Source organism: Taurulus bubalis, assembly GCF_910589615.1.
Source record: "Taurulus bubalis genome assembly, chromosome: 15".
Taxonomy (NCBI): Eukaryota; Metazoa; Chordata; class Actinopteri; order Perciformes; family Cottidae; genus Taurulus; species Taurulus bubalis.
The window spans coordinates 19653454-19662743 of NC_136603.1; positions in this window are offsets into that span (position 1 = coordinate 19653454).

The window sequence follows — 9290 nt, forward strand, 5'->3', positions numbered from 1 at the left end:
CAGCGCATAATCAAAGAAGCAAGCAACAGAATGATGAGGAAGACAGTTCCCCGAGTCTCAAACTGAGTAGAATTCATTCCTGATCGTAATCCGCTGCTAAAGATAATGTGAAAAACTGCGAGTGAGCTTGAGCGTGACGATTTAACATTAATTCTTGGCAAACTGGCACTCGCAGTATGGACACTTTTGTCATTTGACTCTGTTTATGGTGTTAAAATAGTACATTTTGAGCTCAAAGCTGATATCAAAACGGTATGCTGAACTGCTCACTCGACCAGGGATCACCCAGGGGTCCCCAGAAAAAAGGGGGAGTAGTTTATTTTCACCATTTAATTCACTATAGAAGTGAACCTTATGTGAGTCAGAGTCATCAGAGTGAATACTCTGATCATTGGTTTCATTTCCCCCACAGTTATCTCCTCAACTTCCATCAGGAGGGACTTTGTGTTGGACTATTGTAATCGACATGTGCACAACAGGATGAGGAGGTGAAGCGTGTGGTGATTAGACCCCGTCGTGACATCATATATCTGAAATGGGTGGTGAAGCCATGAGTAGAATAGGAAACCCCCCTATGGAGTCGACTCATGGTGGTTGTGAGAGGAAGAGAATGCAGAGGGATCTGAACGTGATGAGCAGTTGACTTCTGATGAGCTCAAACTGCGCATATGATGACTGGAGGAGGTCTGGGACATTCCTCCTAAAATGACAGCAGACAGCAACAGAGAGGAGAGCTGATTTTAAATTATATATATATATATATATATATATATATATATATATATAAAGGTTGCAATGTCTGTGAAACACTTTTTAATGGAAATATACGACGTGATACACAAAAGGAAGTTTTTGACTCATTTGCTCTTTGTGGATGTGAGTAAGTGTTTCATGTTTATCTCACCCGACGCTCATTGGGGAAGAGAGGAATTTGAGAGAGAGAGATGACCTGACTCCCAGATCAAAGATGAGCTCGTAACTCAGAGGGGCAGAATGACGCACCACTGTTCTGTCTGACACCTTTAAAACCAGATCCACATGAGCCCGGGACATGGCCTTAACAAACCCAGATCCTCTCTGCCGTCACATCAGTGGAAACACATCTTTGTCGCATGCACGGCCTTCTGCCTCCACGTCAACCTCGTAAAGGGAAACCACTGGTCGCCAGACAGGAAGTGAGGCCCGAGAGGTGCTGTGGGACAAAGAACAGGTTCGGGGAGAAGAAGAAGAAAAGGATAAGAGGCCAGATATGGATGCGTGATGACTCCCTTTGTCTTTGATCTGACGGAGAGGGCTACGGGCGTGTGAGGGAAGTTATGGAAGGGATGATTTGTCGGAGGCAGCGATGAGTGGAATCCTGCTGTCCATGTGCTGCCAGGATCGGTTACCTTTGACTTCAACCCACACAAACACTTGCGAGGCTCACCCCAAATGATCTTGGCGAGAGGATCTAAAACCATGGCCTGTGTGTGTGTGTGTGTGTGTGTGTGTGTGTGTGTGTGTGTGTGTGTGTGTGTGTGTGTGTGTGTGTGTGTGTGTGTGGATGGGCTTTTAAACTCATGTACAGTATACATTAGCACCTGAGTATTGAACGCATTGTAGACATCTGTCTTTCCATACATGCACTTGTGTGTGTGTGTGTGTGTGTGTGTGTGTGTGTGTGTCAGAAAGTGATTCAAGATGAACCAAAGATGTTGAGCAGTGAAGAAGGCCCAGCTGGTTCTCATTGCACAGAATTGCAGAATTTCTAAGGTAATATGACCAATGAATTTGTTCTTGAATGATACATGGTAGTTTCATTCTCACATCTTTAGTTCGACTTTATCTTATTCTGATGATATTGTCTTATGGTGTTGTAAATGAGTTCAAATTAAAAGACTTTCGCACGTGTTAATGTTAATCTAAAAGCAAAAGTGGACCGGTCCCCTCCAGTTTGACGAAAGCAAAAGTTAAAAAGTCTGTTTTATTGCCCAGTTGTCTTCCAGTAAGTTGAAAAAATGTGACTCACAAGTCGGCTCTGAGGAACAGCATCAGACTTGATGGTGATCGGAATTTAGTGTTTTAAATAGTATGTATGAAAACGCCATTGTTTTCTTTTCTTGTTTCTCAAGTTCTTCTTCAGCATTTTGCGTCGACGCAGACTTTCATTTATATGAAATTACCAAAGTGCCACTTAACAATATCAGCCACGGTGTTTCCAATAAGGGCCGGTATTTAGCAGAGGCCTCCACGGTGAGTGAAACAACAGGCAATGTTGGTGAAAGGTACATATTGGGCAATAAAACCATAGGCACCTACACTCATAGAGTCATTCTTCGGTAACTCCGTAACGCCGAGCGGCCATTCATTCATATATCCACACTTCTCCTTTCTGCTGCCCCAGGGCCGATGACAAGGTGTTTCTGAAATCGCATTAGGGGCCCTTTCATAGAGGTTTCATTGGGGAGTGTGTAACAGCTTGAAGCATTTAGGCTTTGTTTAATACGATGCAGGCTCGCTGCTTTGTCTCCTGTGTGGAAAGGAGCCCGGGATGGCTGAGGCCCCCACTGTCAGAGTTCACTTTGATATCTGGAGATGGAGGGGGAAACGAAGCAGAATACCCCCTACCCCACACCCCTTCTCTCCCCAACACACACACTAACACCACCACCCCCTAAAACCTGTGTGCTCAGCACCTGACTGCCCCGCTGCCCTGTAGAGTTATGGCCGTCCAATGTGAACGAGCCAAGCTTTGAAGTGCAGCTCTCCAAGGCTTTACACCCTGTGGGAGATGTGTGTGGAGAAAAGAAATCATGATATACAGTACTGTGTCCATTTCAGGGAACATGCTGGATCTTTTAGGTGAGGTATCCCAGTTCCAAAAACACTAAGTGCTCAGCAAAATGGAGCTGGAAAATATCATCATAAAAAGACGCATCGTTCTTGGTCCCATCGCTTCGTCGCGTCCCTCGACCAGGGACCCTTTAGCATCTGTATGAGGCTTATACGTTACAACAATGTAAACCTACCGATGACATTATCAACGTATCCTCAAACAACAGTTCCTGATACAAAATCCCATAAGGAGTGGAAGGGTAAAACAAACAGGACTTTAATGCAGGAGACTAGTGTTCAAGGCCGAGGTTGAGTTATTGTGACTTGTCTTCCATAGTTATGAGACGCTAGTTTACAGATTTATTTTAAGTCCAACCATAATGTGTTTCCTAAACCTAATTAAGTAATTTAGTTGCCTAAACTTAAGTGCTTTAGGTTGAATTCACTGGGTTAACCACGTGTTTACTGCAGGCGTAGTGGAGCGTCCCGGTTTGACACCAAAGCGTCAGTATGTGACGCGTTGGGATGAGAACGTGTGGAAAAAGCTATTGAGAAAATATCAATCACAAGAAATGTCACGTGTTTTAGTCCAAAACGACTTTTGGGGTTCAGTGGACGTGTAGCTGGACCGAACCACCGACCCCTATGATTAATGGCCGACCTGCTCCACGACCTGCTCGAATGTGCTCTGCTCTTCCATGTATACACACACACACACACACACACACACACACACACACACACACACACACACACACACACACACACACACACACACACGTGGATTGGTTGTGGAGGGCGCACATTGGTATGCTGTTTATTTCGTTCTGTTTATGAGTTTTGTCCAAGAAGAGAGAACTCCCAGCGCAAACCTTTAATTCAACCCGCACTCAACTCAAATGCGCTTCATCGACTTGACATTGACAAAAAACAGTGTGGCCAGAGCAATTATGCTGGCTATAACACAATTATATTCATTATGCACGTACTACTTCCAGAATCTGAACTTTAACCAGGGCCAAACAAGAGCGGAGGCGGGGGTGGTGGTGGTGGTGGTGGGGGGGGTGGGGGGGCCTTGTTTGATCAGGTCAAAGGGAGTGAATTTGCAGAACAAACCACAGAGAGACCGCGCACTCGGGTGCCGACGGGGCAGCCTCCTGCGCAAATAACGCAGCGTAATTAGTGCTGCACTTGTGACCCTGGTGCCAAGGTTAGCGGGGCGGCTGGTCCGGCCTCGCGGTGCTGTGTGTTTCGGCCAGGTGGGCTGCTGCGAGGTTAGACCAGATTAGTTTTTGGAGGGGGGTGGGGGGTGGCAGTGCAGGAAGGCTGGGCAAACAGTCGGGGTGTTTGTTCTGCTGATTGGCCCGGGACAAGTAGGGTGAGGATCACCGGATGTCAACACGGGGCGGGGGGTGGGGCGGCGTTTACAGTCCACTGTCGCTGCCTCGATGTCACCTGTGTCACCAACAACACCCTCCGCTCCGGCAAAGACACGGGCTGTTAGTTCGCCCTGAACCTACAAGGGGCAATGCATCTTCTCTGCATGGCCCAAACAGAATAATTTAGGACGCTGCACTGTGACCCCGATGGCTGCTCACACCTCGGGGCCTGAAAGCCGACACTGTTTATTTCCTTCCACACAGGGTGTTTGCTCCGGCCACCAGGAGGGCTGCCGGTCTAATCCGAGGAGGAAATTATTGAATGTCCCAGTGCTCATCGGAGAAGGCTTCAAATGCCTGGTCCCACACACACACACACACACACTGTGCGGGGGCCCCTAGAGCGCAGGCCCCCAGGGACGCGTGGTAAAGACAACACCGCACATTTCTCCCTCACACACTCTGATCTGAGTTATTAGCTCTGAGGCCGTTTTGTGAAGAGGAGCTGTAATGAGAAAAACAGGTGAGCTATTTAACTAGAAGCCTCACAGCTATTAAAGTGCCAACACACTGGGTCACCATGGCGATGACTGGGTGAGGGAGTCAGCATTTCTGCTTTGTTTTTTTTGTTTGTTTTTTATTGTTATTTTTTTTCAGGGGGTGAGTCTGTTTTGGGGATGAGTTTTCACAAGAAAAAAGGCCTTTTTCAGCAGATTATGAACCTCACTTCCAAGAAAAGGAACGCCAGCACAAGTTGTGGCTGTTAGAAGTTCACACTGTCACAGCTTGCTATTCATAAATATGTTGATTATTATAACATAGTATTATACGTTTCAGATGAACCTTGCCGGTATTGAGACAATCCCTCTGGCCAGTGTTCAAGCGATGTTCTAGATATCTTGAGCGTGGCGCTTTGGGAACTTAAATGAAACATCGTGGAGCATTAGGCGCTCTGAGCACCCAGCCTGCCTCTCTTGTACATGTAAACCAGGCTGGTTGACACTAAAGTTCACGCCTTCACGTGGACTAGGAGTCGATGTTTGTCCTTCTCTCACTGTCTGATCATCTGTGAAGTAGCATCCTTTTTTTCTTTTCTTGTTTGTCATCCCTTCAGTAAACGCTGCAGTGGAGTGATATTCATGAGGTCCCATACATCATAGTGTATTCTTTCTTTTTGGCTTTATTATTGACAGGATATATACAGACTAGAAAGGGGAGAATAAGAGGGGACGACATGCAGCAACGTTCACGCGAGCAATTTAAATTGAAATGTAGTTTTCCAATTGACCCTTCGACAGGGCTGTTTCACATCTCCTGCAGCAGACCCTCACATTGTTCCAGCAGGATGTGATGCACTGATTATATTTACAAGTGCAAGGCCCAGACTCCACATTTACACCAACGCGATAAACACACCTGCCTGCCGGCCGATGGCAGAGCGGCCTCGCTGTGTTTGTCCGTGGTAAGTCTGCCGGATGCTGAATCAATAAACTACCTCAACACAAATAGAAGAAGAAGCCTGATGCGGTCCACAGGCTGGAAGTCTTACTCCTTCTGGCCCCACAATGTTCCGCTTGGCTGAAGCTCATCTGAATGGTATTCAGAGCTGTTTTCTACGGGTCAAGATCTCACGGTGACTTTGACTTTCTTGGATACATAAAATAGTTACATAAATGGCGTATTATATATATATAAATAAATCGTAATTTTCTCTGGAGCGTTTGAATATATCTCAGAAGTTTCCCTGGTGAATCAAGTTCGCTCAGTTGTCCTGCATATATATATATATATATGTTGTATTCTTTAAAAAAAACATAAAATAAATGAATAAATTGCTATCTCTAAAACTGTGATGAGTGTCAGTGATGCTTAACTGCATTTTCATGAATATGAATAATAAATGAGTTCATACTTTTCATTTGTTCATGTCAAATACTTGATATGTTGTCATGTAAATGAAGGAGGTGTCACACATAATGAAAAAAATACCCTCTGCAGCGACGGTCAGTTCATTGGTCGATGATGCAGCTCCACTAAAACCATAAAAAATCTCTCTCCAGCTCAAAGCTATTGATTCTGAAATCATCCTAAATAAATGAAATCTACTGATTCCACTAGGGGGACCCAGGGGGCCCTGAGCATCAGAGTGCTGGTAAGCAGTTTGGTGATTGGCTCCATCAAATGCATCGGGGTAATTAAAAGTACAGACACTACTTCGAAATGTTCAAATCCGACGGTGCAGTTCTCAATTATATTTCATATTTCTTCAGGACAACCTGTTCCTCACGTAGTCCAGGGTCTCTCATGTGCCTTTACATCAAACAGGTGTACAATGTGTGGCACCTGTAAGAGCCGTGACTCCCCTAGCGTGTACACACACACGCTCACACACACGCTCACACACACGCTAACACACAGGGGGCCAATGGGGGAGCTTTGGTGTTGATTTGCATCCGACTCCAGAATAACTAGGGAGACATTTTTTATTTACCGTGACCAAAACTCCCAAACCAGAAGTTTAGCCACAAGCACATCTCATAACTGGTGTGCTTCCTAATTATTCCCCCAGGGCTCCAGTCCCACTGGCACTAAAATGACACGTGTAGAAGAAACGGTATGTTGTTGACTCCCTTCGCCTGTTTTACCCATCGGACCTGCTGCCTTGGAGCAGCATCTGTGGACTGTTGAGAGAAATTACCCAGCTGAAAATAAAATAACAGCCATGACATTTACATAACCGGATAATGACACTAACAGTCTTCTAAAGTGGCTGATTAACAAACATAAAAAACGGAGGTAGCTATAGAGTGGTACGGTGCATTTAACTATTCTATTTGACTGAGTTGGGTTTAGATCATTTTCTAGGGATTGTGAGTCTCAATGACTATTGAATGGATTGCCGTGACATTTTGAACATATTCATGGTCCCGAAAGGATGAATCCTGACTACCTTTCCTGCAGCGCAACCATGAGGTTGACATCTGTGAAGTGTCTCAACAATTGAAATTTGTTGAGACGTTCATGTCCCCCTCAGGCAACACGTTCTCACTCTGGACTCGTCAAACTGTGACGCTCTAGGAACTAACGAACCGTTTGAGACGTCGGTTTCCTGTCGTCAGACGCATAGTGTCTCAAAATAAACTTCAGTATTCACAGGAAGCTATAGGAAAATGGTTGATGTGAACTTGACTGACTCACAAGACAATGTGTCAACATTAACTTTTAGTTTCACACAAGAGATGAACAGCAGCCTCCTGTGAGAGAGTCTGGTGATTGTTTGACCCATCCACCTCCATCCCACCCACTGTTAATGGAATTATACTACCTCAGTTAATCGGACCATCTCATAATGAAGCGGGTGGATGTACATTGGAGTTAGTTTAAAGGGTGGTGAACAGAGGCCCAGGGGCTCTGCCCAAATGTTGGTATTTGACGAGTTCGGAGTGAGAACGGGTTGCCTCAATTTGTCCAATACTTTGGTTTATAGCCAAATACCTGCAAAACTAAGGACATTCCCATCAATCTAATCTATATTTTGCGTTTGATGCTAATTGACAATTACCAGCCAGATAGCTCCGACTCGCACGCTGACATTAGCATTTAGCAAAAGCCCTGCTGAGCCTTAAGCACTGATGGAACCATTGTATTTCATTTCAGGTTTCTATATCAGGATAATATGGTTCGTCTGAATTCTTTCGTCCACGACAATAATAATATCAGGATAACCTCATGGCCCTAAATTATATGGAATATAAGACAAATTAGAACTGTCCGGTTAGAGGTTTTTTATTGACTTCTCGACCTCTACATGAAAATCCTGTCATAGCGACGAACAGGGTCTCTGGGGTTTGGCTCAACTTGTACCAGCAGTCCATCCATCACGCTGTTAGGCCCAGCAGTAGTTTAAGGCTGGGAGTAAAGCTCACTTCTGAGGAACGACACCTGTAACATTCCTCACTGGTCCGGGTCATGTGCTGAGCAGAGCGCTCCATCTGGACTCACTGTCCTGAAGTGTCGACTACATTTATGGGGCGTTTGGTTAAACGTACTATAGTCCCCCGGTATGAATAGAAATATCCCAATCGGAGTGTGCTTTTTGAGTCATCAATAAGGCAAACACGGAGAGGAATCAGGGACCGAGAGCGGTGATATGTCGATATGCTTGACTCAATACGGAAACGACGGGAATCGAGTCCAAATGAACTGGAGAAGGTGGAGAAAAGAGGCTTTTTATGATCCTGAGTAGAGATGGTTGTTAACGAATACATAAAGCTGTCACAGAAAGGCTTTTCTGAGGCGATGCATTGAAGGAAAACGACACTTTCACATATCCCGGAGTAGTTTCAAATGTACAGTAAGTCACAAAAAAAACAGCCGTCTCATCTGCACTACAGAACAATAAATAATCACAGTTTGTTGGAATACACATCCAAGAGAAGTAGAACAGGCATTTTGTCATAAATAAATAGATAAATAAATAATACAACAGATGATAGATGGGACACTACGAGCCTTATGGCCGTGTTTGGAAACAGCAGCTGACATGCTAAAACACATTGCACTGGTCTGCTTCTCACGCCCATTGTCTCATTTACACGATCAAGGCTCTTTTTTAACACATCGTCTCGCAGACTAATGAGCGGGAGTCCAGAAAACACTTCAGCGCTACATGCAGAAGTATGAGCCCTTTAGAAAGTCCATTCAGTCGCCCCCATCTCTCTCTCTCTCTCTCTCTCTCTCTCTCTCTCTCTCTCTCTCTCTCTCTCTCCGGGACAAGTGCCATCCATTTGGGCAAACAATGCCAACCCTCTTTCCCCTCCACAGCCGCAGAAACAATGGCTCTCAATTACCAGTCAACAATAAATTTGAATATTAAAAGGCCGCGGGAGGAACGAAGGAGCGGGGCGAGGTTGAGAAAAGCCCCGAGGTGTGTGACCCGATGAGAAGTCTGCAGATGTCGGTCGGTCGGCTCTGTCCTTGCGGGGCCGGCCGCCTCTCTTTGACATGTAGAGAGAGCGAGAGCGAGAAGAGGGAGGAACAAACCTGGACCTCCTCCCCGCTGCCATCTCCACACTTGGGGTGCCCCATGTTCCTCAG